This window comes from Cynocephalus volans, chromosome 2, assembly GCF_027409185.1.
Source record: "Cynocephalus volans isolate mCynVol1 chromosome 2, mCynVol1.pri, whole genome shotgun sequence".
Lineage (NCBI taxonomy): Eukaryota > Metazoa > Chordata > Mammalia > Dermoptera > Cynocephalidae > Cynocephalus > Cynocephalus volans.
Window position 1 is genome coordinate 197,223,166 of NC_084461.1, and position 5,378 is coordinate 197,228,543.

At 44.7% G+C, this 5,378-nt stretch overlaps 1 pseudogene; it reads left to right on the plus strand.

Annotated features, from left to right (window-relative positions):
* The first annotated feature begins 1,298 nt into the window (after nucleotides 1–1,298).
* LOC134370738 (ret finger protein-like 4A) lies at nucleotides 1,299–4,334 on the plus strand (annotated as a pseudogene).
* The last annotated feature ends 1,044 nt before the right edge of the window (nucleotides 4,335–5,378 follow it).

Here is a 5,378-nt window from a genome sequence, read left to right on the forward strand (position 1 = left end):
TGAGGACCGGAGAACAAGGAGACTGGACAGGGAGGCCTGTTGTCTCCAGGGGCCCAAGACAGGCACATGCGTGCCCCAGAAGGACCAATGACGTCCACCTGCTAAGTTTGAAGAGCCCTTGATGGCTGTTCTGGGACTGGGAAGCAGAGTGGGGCTTGGAAACCAGAGTTCTCTGTATGATTAGTCTCCTAGCACCATTCACGGATCACAAAGATGGCCAGTTCTCTATAGGAAAAGAGAAATCTCATGACTACTGCATTCTACTTCAATTTTCATTACCTTTGGCCAGTAAATCAGCTTAAAGCATAACAGCAGCCAAGCAGGAAGGTTTTTGGTTTGGGGATAAGGATAATCTATTTGACTACAAAGCAGCTTCTATGCTGTCCAGCCCCTTTCTTTGGCTGGGGCGACAGTGGATTCCACAATCCTGAGCATGTCGATATGAGATACTATAATTGGAGTAAAATACTAATTTCTAAAAACAAAACAAAAAAACAACCAAAAAAACCAACTGCTGTCTGAGGCCAACTCAATGCCAGGCACAGTGTGTGCACTTAGGGACGCTGGGCCTTCTGCTCTACAGACTGTCGGCAGGACTAGCTTCTCAGTACCCAGGCTGGAGGTAAGACATACTCTTTCTTTATCAGACCACAGCTTGGGCTACTCCAGGAGATGGTGAAATGAGTTTCCCCCATGGACTTGGTCATCCCGGCAGATGCTGCTATGGGACTGTGCCTCAGCCAGGCTAGACCAGCTGGGGAATTGGAGGGACTCTGGGCCTAGATCAGCGAGTCCAATAGAAATAGAAGGTTTTCTAGTAGCCAAGTTAAATAAAGCAAAAGGCCAAAACAAAGTCAAATGATTTTAATTGGCAAAATATTATTTCAAGATGCAAATGTCTGAAAAATCTTAAAATGAGATAGTTTAAGTGGTTTTCCTTGTAAAGTCTTCAAAATCCAGTGTGCATTTTACGCTCACGGCACATTCAGATAGGGTGCGCTTGAGGTGCTCGATTGTCACATGTGGTTGGTGGTTACAATACTGGAGAGCCCCAGTCTACTTCCTTTCACCACCTCAAGATAAAGCTGAATTATGAACCATGTCCTTCATTCCAATCAGTATTTCAAATATCAGAAGTTCTGGGACAAGAGTCATGTTCATATTGTATGTCATTACCTAGTACAAGGAGTGGCTCTTAGTAGGTACATGATATATTTATGAAAGTAAAGATGATAGCACTGATAGTCATTCAAGTCATGGAAACTCCATTTTCATACACATTTTCCCCGATAGTTGCCATGGCTGGGCACATTAAAGAAGCCAGTAGAAATCTTGTCTGCCCGGCTTATCTTGAGAAGCCCATGTACCTAAAATGTGGATAGTCTGCTGCCTCCAGTGCATCAGTTCATTGCAGAAGGAGCCCCATGAGGAGGGTTTACTGTGTCTCCTCTGCTCAGTGGTTTCTCAGAAGAATGATACCAAGGCACATGGCCAGCTAGGGAAGCTGGTGTCCAGGATCAAGGAACTGGAGCCCACCCAAGAGCTATTCTGCACTTGAACCCAGGCCACTGAAGTTCCAAAGTAAGGATCTGTCCTAACACCACTCGCCACGAAGGGCCCAGCAAAGAGCAAGTCTGCTAATGGTCTCCATTAAACATGAGAATTGTCTGAACTCTGGCACCTAAAATTTTTATGCTGAGCAGCAATGCTTCTCACCCCTGAGTATAGATTAGAACCACCTGGAAATTTTAAAGAAAATATAATTTTTAGGTCATGCCCTAAATCTGTACTGTCCAATATGCTAGTTACTAGTGGCAATGGAGCACTTGAAATATGGATACACAGAGAAACTATAATATTTTGAATACATTGAGTTTAATATACATTTTATTAAAATTATTTTCATGTGTTTATAAGGAAATTTAAAATTGCAAATGACATTATATTTCTATTGAGAAGCACTGGACTCAACCATGGCTTCTCAAACTTGAATGTGCATTAAATTACCTAGAGATCTGATTAAAATGCAGATTCCGATTCTCTAGCACTGGGCTGGGCTGAGAATCTGGATTTCTGACATGATCGCAGGTGCTGGTCTTGCTGCTGGTTCCTAATCACACATTGAGAGGCAAGGCCTTGAACCAACTGAATCTGATGCCCTCTATGGCAGTGAAGTCAGGAGTCTGCAATGTTTCTAAGCCCCAAGGTGACTCTAATCCACACTGGGTGAAAGTGACCACTATGGTGAAGGAATCGTAGCCAAGTTAAATAAAGCAAAAGGTCAAAACAAAGTCAAAATGATTTTAATTGGCAAAAATATTAAAACTTTAAAAAATAAATTAAAAAAATTTAAGGCCCTCCAGGTAATGGGTGGTAAAGTGCATGTGATTGTTGTTCCTGTAGACTTAGGTCCATTGCAGACTCTGGAACTGACCACTGCAGCATGTGCTTCCCTTACTGACCAACTGATGTAGGAAATAATGCCTGATGCGATATCACAACTCTGATTTATTTTTGTCATCCAGTTTGAAGAAAGGTATGCATTTAAAGTGAATTATCACAGCTCAGCTCCATGTTCCAATGTCAGGATGCCAGGCCACACCTACCAGCTTCCTGAAACCAGGCTCAGTTGGATATGCCAAGTCTTGCCCATTTCCTCTCTGCTAGCAGTGTCTATTGTAATGTGTCATCTAATCAATGGTGGATGTGTTGTGTGTGAATAGGATGAGTGTGTTTTGGTACATATCCCAGTCCACAACATTGTGAAAAAAATGAATTACTTTGTTTTTTAAGTGAGTTTACTTCTTGCTTCATCCATCTAGCATTTGGGATGCAGAAACCTATCCCAGACATTTTGTCCTTCACAGCCCATCTCTGGGTGTCAGACAGCCTCAGCATCTTCTACTGAGCCCATCAACAAGTGAGCAGAATGAAGTAATTGGTAGTCGGTGCAGCGGGTTTATTTCTGAGGCTCCCATTGGGTCCATCCATTTAGTTGCATTAGAACCAGCAGCTCTGGGTTTGGATCCTGATTATTAGAGCCAGTTGGAGATGTTGGTAATCCACATGAAGAGGATGAATCCTTTTCAAGATTCCCAGCACTTCTGAACAGTGTCCCATGCAAGTTTTGGGTCTAAGTTGCTACCAAGATCAGAATACATTCCTACTCATGCCCAAGGGAATCCCTTCCTCTATCTTTACTCCCCTCGAGTTAACCCATCTTGTCTCAGGACTCCTAGAATTATCTACTCGTTTCTTTACAACTTCAGGAAAACAAGCCTGGAATACAATAACCTCATCAAGAAAAATAAATGGGAAAATGAATTTCAGATAAAAATCAAACTTTAATATTTCAATATTGTTCTACAATAACTAAACTCATTTTTCCATTATTCATTTACTATATGTCTGTACTTGGGCAGAGCCTGTGCTAAATTTTGTAATTGTTTTGATGGCAAACAAGAGTCATGGTCTCTCTCTTCATGGGTCATATGCACTAAAGGAAAGAAAAACATTTAATAAACTAATCAAATAACTTAACATAAAAAAAATCCTAATATGAATAACAGGGACTTGTTACAAATATATGTATTTATTCTCTGTATGAAATCTGACCTAATCAGGGAATCCAGGGAAGCTTCTCCCAGAAAATTCTGACTTAGGGAAGAAGACTAGGTTAAAGATGTAAAAGGGAATTAGGTAATTGGACCTTTGCGGTAGAAGTGAAGAGTGGGCTGCTAGTCTGTGTATTTGCTGATCTGCGTTTTTTCTTTCTTTCCACAGTGGATGTGACCTTGGATGTTGACACAGCCAGCAATCAACTCATCATTTCCATCATTTCTGAGGTGCGCCCGTTGTGAAAATTTCCGACAGAATCGCAGAGAGTGTGCTGAGAGATTTGAACGTGTCGTCTGTGTCCTGGGCTCCCCTCAGTTCACCTCTGGCCGCCATTACAGGGAGCTGGATGTGGGACAAGCAAAGAATGGGGTCTGGGTGTGTGCAAAGAATCTGTCAGTCGACAAGGGGCAGTTCTACTGTCTTCAGAACTTGGTTTCTGGACTGTGGGTTTGAGCAATGAAAAGCACCTCTCAGCCAGCACTAAGCCTTTAACCCCCCTGTGTGTAAGCCCCCCCTTATGCCGAGTGGGGATTTTCCTGGATGTGGATATGGGAATCATTTCCTTTTGTAACATTAATGATGGGTCCTATGTCTTTATATTCACTAAAGTTTCGGCTGCAGAGCCACTGTGCCCAGTTTTGCTCCTGCAAACGCAAGTAGATGATGATCAAGGCTTCCTGAGTATCTGTCCTGTGATCAATCTGGGATGCTTGTAGATTGAAGTGAGGGCCCCCAGAAGGGAACACAGGGTCTGCCAAATCATGGAATATTGCCTTGCAGATGTTTTGTCACAGCGCCTGTGCAACGTTGCTGGATACTTATTGGATGGCCTGCTGGTTGATCCAAGGGCATGAGCAGCTGGTTGGAGCTGGCCAGCCCTGGGAACTCGGCAGGTGTGGTGAGTGGGCTCTGGGTGTGTAGGCCCTTCTGGCAGGTCATTGGCCCCCAGGGCCAGGGGCAGAGGTGAGGGGCAAATCTCGCCCAGGTAACTGCCCATTGGAGCAGTTGGATAAGGTTGGCTCCTTGGATTAGAGAGCTGAGCTCTGAGCATCCTCCTTGAGCTGACAACTCAGTTAAGTGCGACGCATGGAATGTTTAGCCGGTTGCTGGGACAACCTTTGGAACGTGTGAGTGAGGAATGGGCGTGCATGCACAGAACGTGCAAGCGAATGCACGTGTAACAGATGTGCGAGGAAAAGGCGCGGGCAGGGCATATGCTAGGAGTGGGCGTGTGCAAAAGGTTGTGGAGGGACAGGTGCGTGCAAAGGCTGCGGATCTGCCACCAGAGCCTTGGAGCTTTCCCATCTCCTGCTGAGGGGTGAGGGTGTTCTGCTTGAAGGCAATAAGCTCAAATGTAGGGCAGTGGCCCTTCTTTTCCTGGTCATGTCCCAGAACTTTCATTGCACTGTCCAGGATGGGGTCCCGCCCAGCAGAGGGGGACATGCTGGGGAACTGTGTTCCTAGCTGAGCAGCTCCTGCAGGAGGTGGCAGCTTTGGGATCAGAGCCTGTATGTCCTTCTACCCTTACCTTGGGAACACTGGAAGAGAGAGCCGCTAAGAACAGAAGGGTGGACACCATGCAGATCCTGCTGGGGTGGCGGCTGAGGACTCTGCCAGGGCAGGCTAGGAGGGACATACTCACCATATGACCCACCTTGCCACTCCTGGGTATTCAATCAAGAGAAATAAAAACTTATATTTTCACAAAAACCTGTATATGAATGTTTCAGCGGCTTTATTTGTATCTTCTAGATGTAGGA